This window comes from Eumetopias jubatus, unplaced genomic scaffold (assembly GCF_037043125.1).
Source record: "Eumetopias jubatus isolate StellerSeaLion01/CBP00866 unplaced genomic scaffold, mEumJub1_p1.0 scaffold_12, whole genome shotgun sequence".
In the NCBI taxonomy this organism is placed as follows: Eukaryota; Metazoa; Chordata; class Mammalia; order Carnivora; family Otariidae; genus Eumetopias; species Eumetopias jubatus.
Genome location: NW_028274818.1, coordinates 25,745,599 through 25,760,250, shown reverse-complemented (window position 1 = coordinate 25,760,250; position 14,652 = coordinate 25,745,599).

Genomic DNA, 14,652 nt, shown 5'->3' with positions numbered 1-14,652 from the left:
ATGACAAAGCCAGAACTCGCTGCCAGGCCTGTCTGACTCTAAAACCTCCCCGTGGGTCATGACACTCGGGTATGAACGGGCATCTCTGTGACAAAAACAGGCATCTCCGTGACAAACGGGCCCGGCGCTCGGTGCTGCAAAGGCATCATGCCCCCGCAGGCCCTGGCGGCTTGTCGACGTGGCCCAGCCACGATTTGCCCCTTACTACTTGGCTCTGCTGGGGGGAGCACCCATAGGCTCCCGACCCCAGCCCGGGAGAGCCCAGGGGAGAGGGGTGTGGGTGCCGGGCCGCTCAGTGGTCCTGCGATGGGGGGGCCAGTGAAGCCACAGGGACTCATTCTGCTCCAAGTCTGCCTTGAGTACCAGGAAAAGAAGCGCCAGGACTCGGAAGGTAAGTCAGGCACTAGCTGTGTGACCTCAGGCAAGTTACACACCCTCTCCTTGCCTTCGTTTCTTCATCCATAAAACAAGGATTGTAACTGTAGCTCTCTCGTAGGTTGACGTAAGGATGAAATCTGTTAAAATGTGGGAAGTTCTAAGAAAAGTGCCTGATGCATGGTAGGTATTATATAATAATGCATTAAATGTACATAAATGAATGAATCCCCTTAGGCTTTGCCCTTCTTCTGCATCCTAGAATGTTCTCCCTAGCCTCTACTTCTTCCTTAAAAGTCCTCCCCATCCTTCCAGGCAGGCTCAAATCCCACCTTTTGTGACCAGCCGAGCCCCCAGGGCTGTTTCTCTCCAGGAGCTGCTCTTGACCTTCCCCACTGCCCCTCCCCACCCTCTCCCCGCCCTGCCAACCCTCACACACCTTGGCCTTCAGCATCAGTTCACTGCCACTGCAGGGACTTGTCTCTTCTATGCCTGGCCAGTCTATAAACTCTGGAGGGCAGGACCAGTACTCATGCCCGCTTGCACCTTTGTGGCACCCAGCCCTGCCCTTCCCACGCAGGTGGCCCCCCCAGAGTGAGCAGGCCTCATTTGTATTCAGGCCGGCTGCGTTACCGTATTTACTGCCCAGCTAGTGGCTCAGTCTGTGTGGTATTGACAAGGGGGCACAGGGGGCAGGCAGTATTTGTCTTCCTAAAAGCACGTTTACAAGGTTCCGAGTGGCTGGATGCAAGGGCCAGTGATGGGTATTGAGAGCTAGAGGTTCATTCTACAGCCCCATTAATTAACTTTCCCAAAGTCCCTTAAGGGCTCTTGTCTCTCTTTAAAGCCTAGGAACCCACTCTCATTTATCGGAAAGGACTGTCCATCTTCCACCTCCCTCCCTCCCGTTCCTTCTTGCTCCAGCCTGGTGGTTAAGACACAGCACGACCCTCTACCCACCAGGCAGTCCCTGGGTTGGAAGAAGATGAGGCCAGACATCCATAAGGCCCAGGTTTGTCCTAAGAGAGAAAGACAGGGACTCAGCCAGCGCCCCCTCCCTGAGCATGCGCAGCCCTGATCCCCACAGGAGTGGGTCAGGGAGGAAATCCCCCCCGCCCCGGGATTCCAGAGCCCAACTCCCAAGCTTAGGGTAGGAGAAAGCACTTCTTCCAGGCCACACGGCTCCTTCCTTCTCAACACCAACAGCATTTCTTTCCAGGGAAGGGGAGTTTGGCAAAGACCATCATCCAGTCAATCCTCTTGGAGGTCCAGAAGGGCTAAAACAGAAAGTCCCTCCGTAGAGCCACCTGGGCCTCCTTCCCTGGTCCAGCCGGGGTAGTCAAGGCTGCAGGCTTGCTGCTGGGAAGAGAACATGCTCTGAACTCGAGGGGTTGGGGAGAAGGCATATGTTCAGTGGTCAGTCAGCAGGCCCCCTGGAGAAGGCCCAGTCCCTCCTCAGTTACGTGCACCCGCCCCAGACCTGCAGACGGGTAGGGCTGGTGTGAGCCCTGGCCCACCCCTTCATTCCGTAGGTTCCCCACATCAAATGCGAAATCCCAAACTGGCTCCCCCGACCCAGCCACCCAGCCACCCAGCCACCCAGCTGCTCAGGGACCCAGTGAATGCACCGCCCCTCCCTTCCACAGTAGCTAAGCTCCTTGGGGAGAGCAGGTGCCCATTTCAGATTGTGGCCAACCAGACTGCATCTAAAAGGGCTCAGAGTTTTTGCCAGGGGGAGAGAAATACACAAACTTACAAATACACTCATTCCAAAGCCAACAGAAACAGTTTGAGAGCTTCAGCCGCTCTAGACTCTCCCTGGCCCTCTAGCCTCCCACCCCCCACCCGACACATACCCCACAGCAGACAGCTGGGAGCTGTGCTGCTCTGGGGAAGTTGGCGGCCGGAAGAGGCAATATGGTCATTCTCCAGAATCTCGTCCTATCCTAAACTGAGGACCATGGAGGTGCAACTTTAGTTCCCAGACACACAGGCAGGCCCTAGGCCAGGGGGGAGCCTCTGCGTTCCCTTTCCTCCTTCCCCCCAGCCCTGACATCCATTTCCGATCACCTAGCCCCCCTTCAGTGCTGTCAGGCACCCTCTCGTGGGTCCATCAGTGGCTTTTAACGGAGCCCCCCGCCCCCGCTTTCATCCTATTAGTGAGCTGGGAGTAATTACGACTTCATTAGCCAAAGAGGTTCTTGGTTCAGAGATTCCCCCCACCCCACAAAACAAAACACACACCCGCTTCCCTCCATCTGAAGTCTGTCCCCTGGGGCGCCAGCTAACAATGTGGCAGGCTCCGGGGAAACCAGCAAGGAAGGGGGAAGAAGCCAGGATGGCTGGCCAGTGGGGAGAGGCCAGCAGCCCCCACCTCTGCAGCACGTCTGTCGGGCGGGCTGCCCCCACCCCAGATCTTTGACAGGGAGAAGGATGGCACTCCAGCAAATGAGTGACCCCTTGCATCTGTCTGCTGTCTTCCACCCTCCAGCCCCGCTCCGACTCCTGCTTCCAGTCACTTCCCGGAAGGACAGGGCAGGCTTTTCCCGTGGGGGGCTCTTGGAACCAATGCCCAGGGGCCTCTAGAACGTCGGGAGCCCCCGGCTTCCCTGCCCCCCGGTCTACCATCTATATACTTCAGCTGCTGCAGCTCCAGGAACAAGGAAGAAGAGGGTCTGCCAAGCAAGAACGAAGCTGCGCTCAGGACCATCTGGCTGGGGGAACCTTAACCAAGCCCCGGCCACCAGATCAAGCAGGCAGGTCCCTGACACCTCGGAAGGATTCCACAGCTTCCCTGTCTATCTGGCACCCCATAACTCAGCCTTAGAAAGAGTTTTCTTTGGGTCTAAATTAGCCCCACGTTACAATTAAAACCATCCCCACTTGGGAAATGGCTTATTGTCCTTCTCTTTTACTGATCTTTTAATAGGTTTTAGGAGCATGGAGTCCAAGCCTCCTGCCTCTAACCGGCCCTACCCGGAACCTTCCTTAGTTCCTCCGGGCCATACAGTGCGCATCGCAGCATCCTGCCTCTCCGGGCAGGCCAGGTAAGCCTCCGGGCTAAGGCCACACCAGCTCCGGCCACTCCCACGGCCTACCCCCACCAGGAGAAGGTGCAGGCTCCCTGCAGACCCTCAGACACATGCCTCTTTGTCCATGGAGTTTCCGAGAGAGCTGGCTGCTTCTTCAGGGGGCTTCGCAAGTAACAGCTGGTGAGTTCCCATTCCTGCTGAGGGCCCCTCTGCTTGGATCCTCAGCTGGCAAGATGCCATCTGCTGGGGCTGGCCCTAGAGGCAGGAGGAGAGATGAGATGACCTCCAGACAGCCCTGCCACTTGCCAGACTCCAGGCTACATGCAGCCTGGCCCCGGCCTTGGCTCTAACCTGACCCTGTCCTGCCCCCAGGCCTGACAACTCTGCCTCTGCCCACCCTTTCCCAGCCCACAAGCAGCCCAGAGGCCAAGCAGGACGACCCCTGCTCCCTGCCCTTCAAGCAAAGGGAGTCCCCAGAGGCCAGCCCAGCTGTACACACCGTGCCCCTGCTTGCGTTCCCTGAAAGCAGCCCTCCTTTTGTTAATTCTGCAATTTCCCCAAGTGCCGCGAGCCTCTCATTTGACAGTCACCGCATCTGTTCCTGTCACTCTCCAGAAGGTCGGGTGGGAGCCGTGCCAGCCCCTTCCCTGAGGCTCCCGACACCTCACGCTCCTTCCGTCAGCTTGAGCGCCCTGCTCACCTGGTCCCCTGGGAACACCTCCAGGTCCTCTCTGTGTCCCTGGCCCCCCGGCAGCCTCAGTAACCATCTCCCCTTCCAGGACCAAGTTCACCTGCCTAAGTAGATGAGCACAGTCCTGTGCCTCGGGGGACTTCAGGGAAGGAAGCTAGTCCTCCCTTTGAGGGCCCTAACAGGTATAGGAGCTTCAAGGGGCCAAGGAAAGGGAAACCCCTTACTTGGTCCTTCTCATTGTCACACCCCCCCCCCCCCCCCCCCGCCCCACACACATCCTGTACACGCAGTCTTTGGGCTGCTCATCTGCAGGGCAGTGGATGTTCTGGCTGGTTCCTTAGCCCAGAAGGCCTAGCAGGAATTTGCCATGCCCACATCCTGAGCTTCCACACAGAGATCCCCAGCCTCATTACTACTGACATTTGGGGCTGGGTAACCCTAGGGGTGGGGGCTGCCCTGTGCATTATAGGATGTTTAGCGGCATCCCTGACCTCCTCCTAGATGTTGCTAGCACACATTCCACCCCACACGCACCCTTCATGAGAACCAAAAATGTCCCCAGACACTGCCAGAGGTCCCCTGGTTGAGAACCACTGAGCTAAGGCAAGAAGGAAACCCAAAACCTGAGCGTCAGTGACTGACGCCTCCACCAGGCTCCAGGCAACTGAGGGATGGCTTCGCTAGGGTTTGGCAAGCCTCCTCTGTAAAGGTCCAGATAGTAAATATTTTCAGCTTTGGAAGCCACACGGCCCCCGGTGTGGCATGAAGGCGGCCAGACCATACATAAGTGAACAAGCATGGCCGTGTTCCAATACATCTTTATTTATGAACGTTGAAATTTGAATTTCATATTATTTTCATGTGTCACAAAATAGTCTCCTCTTTAGTTTTTTCAACCATTTAAAAACATCAAATGCATTCATTCTCAGCACAGGGACCGTGAGATCCTGGCTTCAAGGATCTCAGAGGAATCAAAACACCGAGGTTCCTGCTGACCTGCCCCCACAAAATGAACGAAGTCAGGCGCAGAGGCTGATGGTATGAATGGGGTCCTGGTCCTCCTCCGAGGAGGAGGGAGCCAGTCACCCCCAGTCCCTTTGGCCCAATAACTCCAGGTACCGTTTTCAGTGGGGCAGCCCCACTAAGCTCAGCAGGACTGACTACATAATTCACAGTGCCTGATGCAAAATGAGAATGCGAGGCTCTTCTTCAAAAATTATTAATAATTCCAAGACAGTAGCAGAAGAGCATGAAACCGGCAGGGACATTCTGAGCACAGTGCCTGGGCGGCCACACAGGCTGCACACCCACCAAGCCGGCCCCAGACCTCAGTCTTCTCCCGGGAAGGTCTGCACCCACCTTGCAGCCTCTGCCGGGCAGAGGACCGGCCCATCAGGCAGGCTCTCCGACCCTGGGGGCAGCTTCTCCCACAGACCCTCAGGCTGGGCCAGCACGAAGGACTCTGCCCTGCACCGTGACATCTGGCCTGGCCGAGGTGGTGACTGGGGGCTTCAAACTAGCTCACGCTCCCCTTGCATGCTGTGCACCCCCAGGGCCATGCTGCCTCCATTCAAAGGAGCTTGCACTAAATGGGCTGGCGCTTGCCCTGCCTCTGGGACACCCAGCATTGGGAGAGAAGGAGTCAGCTGCGCCCCAACATGGGCTCCTCCACCCTCATCCCGAAATGCAGAGGAATGGATGCTGCACTCATCAGTTCATTTAACAAGCATATAGTGCACACTGGACGCTCTGCCGAAAGCGCAAAGCTAGGAGATCCAGCGTGGAAACACCCACCCGGGACAGATCCGTGAGACGTGTGCGCAAAAAGGGACAGCGCCGCCGAGGGCCTAAGAGAGAGTCGGTGACCACTGGGCCAATTTTTGAGAGCACAGAGGACTTAGGCAGGTATACCCAAGGGAGAAAGATGACTGTTCCAAACCAGGAACAGCATGAAGAGGGTGAAATGAGACAGTCTAGCCCCTTCCAGAAAGGGCAGGTATGTCAACATGGCAGGAGTGAGCCAGGTGAGGCAAGGCTAGAGAAAAGGGCAGAGCTAAAGAAGGGGCAGACCCGATGATCTCCTGGGTCATGGGACGGAGCCCGTCACCAACCTGGAGGCAGGAGAAGCTGAAGAATTTTTAGCAGGAGAGTGACAGGCTCTGATTTGCATTTTAGAGAGCTCACTCCGGCTGCAGTCTGGAGAGGGGATAGGAGGCTGAGACTAGACATGAAGGCTGGTGAGGATGAGATGGCCAGAATTCAGATGAAGCCTGTGAGGGTCAGAGCCAAGACTGTTGGGCACGCAGAGGAGAGGCCTCCGAGGGGCACGAGCGGCAGGGCTGAGTGGTCGGCAGAACACGGGGGTGGAGGGGAGGATGGGAAGGTCTGGAGGGTGCCATTCATGGGGGCAGGGAACCCAAGAGGAGCAGCAGGCAGACGGGGGAGGTGTATCAGTCAGCATTCTCCGGAGAAACAGAACAGGTGGGACATGTGTATGTGTGTGTCTAGTACACGCGTGTCCTACCTATGAGTGTGTACACATAGATGCACAGGTGTGATTCACTTCAAGGAATTGACTTACCCAATTGTGGGGGCTGGCTCTGTCTTCCATAGACAGCAGGAAGGCTGGAAACTCAGGCAAGTGCTGAAGCTGTAGTTTGAGGGCAGGATTTCTTCTTCCTCAGGAAAACCTGAGTTGTGCTTTTAAGACCCTTCAACTGATTGGATGAGGCCCACCCCCACTATGGAGGGTAATCTCTTTATTTTTTCAAATAATATTTTCTTTTTTTAAAAAGAAGATTTTATTTATTTACTTGAGGGAGAGAGAGTGCAAGCAGGGGCAGGGGCAGGGGCAGAGGGAGAGGGAGAAGCAGACTCCCTGCTGAGCAGGGAAACTGACATGGGGCTCCATCCCAGGACCCTGAGATCATGACCTGAGCGAAGGCAGACGCTTAACCAACTGAGCCACCCAGGTGCTCTGAGGGTAATCTCTTTAAAGTCAACTGATCGTAGATGTTAACCACATCTACAAAATACCTTCACAGCAATCCCTAGATCAGTGTTTGATTAAATCACTATAGCCTAGCCAAGTTGACATGTGAAATTGACCATCAGGGGGAATGAGGTAGGGGGTTGGGAATGTGAGAGGCCCACAGGCATTCAAGTGAAGACTTCCATCTGGCCAGTGCAGGTTGAAGCCCCAAGGATCCTTCTAAGTCCTCATCACCTCTCCTCTGCCCATGCCTGACTAGCTGGCCTCCCTGCCTCCAGGTCTGCATCTGCTCTGTGCATTCTACCCGCCCCACCACCCCAAAGTGGACTTCCAAAGTACATGTCTCAGCCTGCCTCTTGCTTGCTCAGACCCCTCCAGGAGCTCCCAATGGCTCTTGGATAAAGCCCCTTAGGGCTCATAAGGCTCTTCATGGACTGGACTGGCCTACCCCTCCAGCCTCCTTCCTTCCTTGAAACTTCAAAAGTGCAGATGTGATGACTCCTCACTCTCTAAGCTCTCCATGTTCTGCAGCTGCCTTTGCACAAACTCTTAGAGCTTCCTGGAGCCCCACCCTCCCCTACCTCCTCCCAGCCCGTGCCACCTCTACCTGGTGAGTTCAGAGACTTCCTTCAGGACTCAGGTTAAATATTTTCTCTGTTTCTGATCCTCACTAGGCCAAGGCAGGCACCCCTCCATAATATTTTGTGCAAACTTGGGTGACAGCTCTTACTGGATTATATTTTGATTATTTGTACATATCATCCCACCATTATACCGTGAGCCTCTCAAGAGGATGTATCATATCTTATCGTCCTCAGTATCCCCAGCATTTGGTATAGTGCTTAGTACAAAGGTACTCGATACTTGCTTGTTAAGTGGATGGATGGATGATGGATGATGGATGGATGGATGGATGGATGATGGATGGATGGATGGATGGATGATGGATGGATGGATGGATGGATGGATGATGGATGGATGGATGGATGGATGGATGATGGATGGATGATGGATGATGGATGGATGGATGATGGATGGATGGATGGATGGATGGATGGATGATGGATGGATGGATGGATGATGGATGGATGATGGATGATGGATGGATGGATGGATGGATGATGGATGGATGGATGGATGGATGATGGATGGATGGATGGATGATGGATGGATGGATGGATGGATGGATGATGGATGGATGGATGGATGGATGGATGATGGATGGATGATGGATGATGGATGGATGGATGATGGATGGATGGATGGATGGATGGATGGTGGATGGATGGATGGATGGATGGATGATGGATGGATGGATGATGGATGGATGGATGATGGATGGATGGATGATGGATGGAAAGACAGATGGAAGGATGGATGGATGGATGCATGAATGCATGGAGGGATGGATGAATGGATATAATTTTCTAACAATTTCTGGCTATCACAGTGGAACGCTTCTTTTGCCTTGCAAAAGGCACTGTACTAGGAGCTTTAAGTTCTGAATCAATCCAGGTTCTTGGTTGCAGGCAACAGTTGCAGACTTTGGCCATCATAAGCAGCGAAGAACTTCAGCTATCACATGGATCACAGAATCAATGGCTAAAGAAGATGACTCAGAAATGGGCAGAAATCAAGGGAGGCTAGCCATCAGAGACTCACTGAGGTCACATCTCAGGAACAAGCCCGATCAGGACACCGTCTCTGGCATCGCCCACACTGGACACTTCCTATGAGGGTGCCAGAACCTTCCACCGCCCCCTCTTCTGCTGTCCAACACATGTACATGTCGCTTCATCTGATCCATACAACCCTTTAAAAAGGCAGATAGTCTCGCCTCCATTTTACAGATGAGAAAACTGAGGCTTAGAGAAGCCTAAGGTCACACAACGAATCAGTAGAGAAGGTGGAACCGAAATCAATATTTGTCTGACTCCAAAGCCCATTGGCTTCCACTCTGCTGTGCACGGTCTCCTTCCAGGGGGCACAAGTCACTGGTCTTACGTAAATACGGCCCCCTGGGTGGTGCACCAGCACACTGCAGCCTCAAAATTCTAATGTACCATCTTTTGCATAACTATAGATTTGGATTATGTCTTTGGCCCTAACAAATTATGGTGGGGAACATAAAGATAGCAAAGTCAGCACAAGTAGCCTGAGCGATTAGAGGGAGGGTCTGTGTGCTGACATGGGTTGATTGAAGCTGCTTTTAAGAGGTTAGGCATCAGATATCCAGGGATCCTGGAAAACTGGGGTCTGGTCTGAGACTCTGGGAGCCCTGCAGAGTCTGGTCGAGGGCCCCCAGTGTCCTCACCTGCCCCAGCTCCCATGTTCCATGGCTGCCCATTAGCCACCCTAGGCAGGCGTCATAAACCATACTCAGTGGCCACTTCTCTGCAGCCCAGCCCATGTGCAGAGTCACAGCTGCCCCCAACCAGGGACCGTTTGGTCTTGCCAGGACCAAAAGATGCCCCCACCAGGTGTGTCCTTCTCAGACCCCAGTGCCCCAGTGGACTTGAAGGCAGAGCTCCAGGCGGGGAGCCCAAGCACCCAGTCCTAGTCCTGGCTCCACCTCCCCCACTCTGTGACCTTGGCTCAGTCATCTGACTTCTCTGTGCTTCACCCTCCCCATGACTCAGTCTCTCTCCACTGCCCCTGCCCCCCACCCCACCCCACCCCCACATTGGCCATATTGTTCCATTAAAATAAAAGAACTCAGGGTTCCTTGAGCTCTTTGGAGAGACCACATAAATGCAGGGCATTATTAGCATCATTACTATTAAATATTAATAAGGACATTAGCATTGTCTATTATAAGCCTGAAAAAGAAGCTCCAAGAGCCCTGGGTCGAAATGGCTAAAAGAATAATTAGGCCCCTCCAGCCCACAGACCCCTTCTGGCCCTCAAGCAAAATTAGGAAGGCAAGTGTAGATAGACTAGTGAGCTTTCCCTTCCAGGTCCACCTGCTCAGTTCCACTGGGCTCCCCCGGCCTCATGCAAATCACGTTCTTTCCAATCCCCAACGCCCCCCTGCCAGGAGTGCACTCCTCACTTCCTCTGTCTACTCAGGCCCCGTCCCAGAGGCACACACCCCCATCCACCGAACCCTTCACCCCTCCCAGCACCCTCTCTCCCCCACATCTGAATTTCTGGCAGTTATTCTGCACTCCCAGCCTGCAAGTATTTACTGAGCCTGCGCCAGGCACTGTGCTCAGCAGGAGGGTGGGGGGCGAATGCAGACATTCAGGAGATAATCCCTACCTTTAGATACCACACAATTGAGGGAACAATGATCAGTATTTTGCATGGCTCTTGGCAACACAAAAAGCACTTTTTAAAAAAGTCATTGTGTTTAGGGGCACCTGGGTGGCTCAGTCAGTTAAGCGGCCAACTCTTGATTTCGGCTCTGGTCATGATCTTGGGGTCCTGGGATTGAGCCCCGCGTCAGGCTCTGAGCTCAGCTAGGAGTAGTTCTGAGGATTTCTCTGCCCCTCCCCCGCCCAATAAATAAATAAATCTTTCAAAAAAATCACTGTGGGGGCGCCCGGGTGGCTCAGTCGTTAAGCGTCTGCCGTTGGCTCAGGTCATGATCCCAGGGTCCTGGGATCGAGCCCTGCATCAGGCTCCCAGCTCAGCGGGAAGTCTGCTTCTCCCCCCTCTCCTTCTGCCCCTCTCCCCTGCTTTGCTCTCTCTCTCTCTCTCTCAAAATAAATAAAATCCTTAAAAAATTTAAAAAATCATTGTGTTTAATCCACATGTCTTCACAACTATCCTAAGTAGGAATAGGATTATTCCCATTTTACTGATGAAGAAGTGGATTCTCAGAGCAATTAAGTATCTTTCAGTGATCTGCCCAGGGTCACCCAGCTAAGAGTGACAGAGCGGAGACACAGTCCAGTTGTCTTGACAGCAAATCCAGAGCCACCCCAACCACTGCGGCAGAGAAAGACTCAGCCTCATAGGTGCACACCCTTGTGATACAGTTGGGGAAGCTGAGTGCCCAAGAGGCCCAAAGGGAAGTACCGGCATTTATTGAGCCCCTACTATGGGCTTGGCACCATGCTAGACACTTCATGCGTGATTCAATGCTCACGTCAATTCAGGGAAATTTGAGTCTTGATTCCCATTTTTCCAGGTGAGGAAACTGGGGCTCTGAGGTGGGAAGCAGCTTGCCGTGATCACAGGGCTCGAGGTCGCAGGACTGCACGTCAAGCTGGTCTGGTTGCAGAGCTTTGTCCGAAATGCCTTGTCCCCCTCCCCCAAAGCTGGGTACGGTCAAGTCTGCTACCACTAACCGACTGCTTCCCGGAAAGTTACAGGCACACTGAAGACAGACCACAGCCTATGGCTCTTGAACCCCCACTCCTATAGGCAGAGATGCTGCTCCATGAACACATGGTCTCCTGGGAGCTCTAGGCAAGGATCTGAAGTCTGGAACCAGAGGCAAAGATGCCGGTGGCTAGAGAAGCCAAGTCAACCTCAGTGAGGTTTGGACTGATGAAGAAAGAGACCTGAACGCCATCAGACACCTGAAGACAATCAGTCCCCCGCTCCCTCCCCATTTGTCCTCTGGGGCTGGGCCTCTGAGCCCGGCCTTCCTCGACCGTTTAGAGATGCACTGGACTCCACTATTGATCTGGTGGAGCTGTAAAGCGACGGAGCAGATGGTCTAGGAAGGGTTGTGTGGCCCTCAAGATGCCTTCTGGGGGCACCCCCTCCAGGGGCCACCACATGTTTACAGGCAAATGAGCCACCTGATCGTCCTCCACTGGCCCCGCTCTGTGCCGTCTGGGGGCCTGTGGGGACTCAACTCGGGGATACGGTGTCCTGCTCTGGGCTACACAGAGACATAGTGATTAGCCACAGAGGGGAGAGGTGCCCTCTAAGTCAACTATAGTGAGGATTCCAGGATCTGGCAGATGCTAAAAGAGAGGAAATTGTCCTGTCCCCAACTTTGACCCCTGCCCCCACCAGAAGGGCAGTCGCTGGTGACTGGAGGACACGGCATAGTGATTAAACCATGGACGCGATGCTGGGAGCAGACCAGCAACCTCTGCTTCTCCGATTGTTCACTGTTTACTTCGAGCAAATTCCTTAACCTCTGCGGGCATCGTGCGTGAAATGAGAACAATGATAATGACACGTTCCCTTTGGGGGGATAAGTCAGATGAAGCTCTCGGCATAGCTCCTGGCACGTTGGAGACACTTGAATTATAGTTAATAATGTATATAATGATTAATAATAATATTATGAAATACTTTCGTTATTACCAGACAAATTGACCCCACAGGCAAAACTCAGCCTGGACCCCCAAACGTCTACCCCACTCTCTCCTCAGGAGCAGGAGCACCCTAGAAGCTGGCAGTGAGGATCCCCGGGAACCCCCCAAATCCATCAGGACCAGGCTCAGCTGATGAAACAGGCAAGAAGATGAAACTTTGGGAATTGTCTCCCCGCATCTAGATCTCAGCTTTGTAAGTACTCTTGCTTGTAAGCACTCAGTAAGTGCTCTCACTGTGGCTGCAAGAGTGCCCCTGGGGCGGGGCAGGCAGGTGGCAGAGGAATCAGAGAATCTGAGACCCAAGTCACCGGGCTGATCTGATCCGGAGGGAACTGTGTCCTTTCCAAGCACCCAGCCCTCACGGCAAGGGCAGCAGCTGTCCTAAAATAGAGTCACAAAGACAGCTGTCTCAATCGAAAGCAATCCTTGCAAGCATTTCCAGACCCTCGGCCCCTGAGTCAGCACGTCCCCTGGCCCGTCAGCCCCGCGGCCACAGATGCACCATCTCTTCTCTTGGCAGCTGGTTTCTGCTTGGAGAGAACTTGAGGCCCTCCCTCAGAGCCCAAGTTGACCTGCATGGCATCAGAGGGCAAGGCTCACCTCAGATGCTCAGGGCTGACATGCCAGCCCTAGCGAGACAGACAGACAGACCGACAAGGACAGTGTGGGCAGAGGCAGGAAAGGGAAGGACGTCCTGGAAGGGATGAACAGCACAAGTTCCCCGAGAAGCATCATCAGCACGATCAGATGTCTCTCCGTCAGGAACAAAGAAGACCCTGAGCTGGGAGAGCCCCTCGGAGCCGAGCAGAAGGGCGGGAGGGGAGAGCAGATGGGACCTGGGCAGGCATTCTGGATTCGGAGTCTGGGCAACAGAACCTCCCCCCTTCCACGTCCTCTCCTTTTCCGGGACTTCTCACTCAACCCAGGTCTGCCCCGAGCCCCGGCGCCCTCCTCACCCCAACTCCGGAAGCCACGGAGCTGCGTTCCGGGCTTGACAGGTCTGGCCATCTCAAACTCCGAGGCTGGCCTGGCCCAGCCAGCTATTTCAGCATCTGGACCACTCCCTAGTCTTGCCGATGTGAGCCGGACAGCAGGTGGAGCAGAGGGGGCAGTGAGATGACAGTGACAGCCTGACAGGGCTGACTGCCACGGCAGATGGCTGTACCTCCACCTCCAGGCCCCAGCCTTCCCGGGCACAGCCCCCCCACGTGATAGGAACAGAGCAGAAGAGGTGTGCCACTGACCTGGATGAGCACCTAGCCTCTCAGAGCTGGCAGGAAACTTGGCCGTCTTTAACCCCTCACATTACCAGTGAGGCTCAGAGAGGGCGGGATACATAGCCGAGCACACACAGCCAGTCCGCAGCAGAGCCCAGACTACCCTTCGGACATTCAGACCCTCAATCTAGCGAGCTCTTCATGACCTTCACACTGCTGGTTGATTAAAAGTGGGCTTGGATCCATAAGTACTGATGTGGAAAGCTGTCCAAGATCTATTAGACAGTTTAAAAAATATTTTACAAATCATGCTGTAGTGTGCGATCCCATTCCCATAAAATAATACTAGCAACCCACATAATTATATACATGAAAATAATAAACCAGGGGGCACATAAGTCAGATTTGTTAAGGGACTTTCACTATCTATTTTTAAATTTCCTCTAGTGTGTGGATATTTTGTCAGAGCCCTGTTACTTTCATAAGCTAGGGGAACAATAAAGATGAACCTGTGGGGCGGGCAAAGGAGGGCCCCTCCATCCCACTTGCCCCGCACAGCAAGCTGGAGATTTCTGATCTGGATGCCTTCCTGTAGTAAGGGGACTTCTGGGGGAGGCGAGGAGTTTGCTTTTGTGGGTGCCCAGGGCTTGAGGAGCAAAAGCCACTTTCTGCTGGCACCGCACCGCACCCCTCGCCAGGCCCCTTGGGCTCCAGGCTGGGCAGCGATGGGGGGCTGGGGCAGGCAGGCCAGACAGCGCCCATGCATTATGGAAGACGCGGGCGCCCTGGCTTGCTCCCTGGTCCTTAAATGACAGCAAATGAGGTAAAGCCAGAAGGGTGGGGACTGGAAGGGGGCGGGAGGGGGGGCAGAAGGAAGCCATCTCCGGGGCCCCCGAGCGTTGGCTGAGGACCGGAGCCAGCCAGTGAGCGGAGCCTGGAAGAGGGAGGAGCACATCTTGATGCAGAGATGCTGCAGTGGCTCTGGGCGGGCGCGCACACACACAGGCGCCCTCGCCCGCCACCGCCACCGCCGCCGCCGCCGCCGCCGCCGCCACCGCGGCCG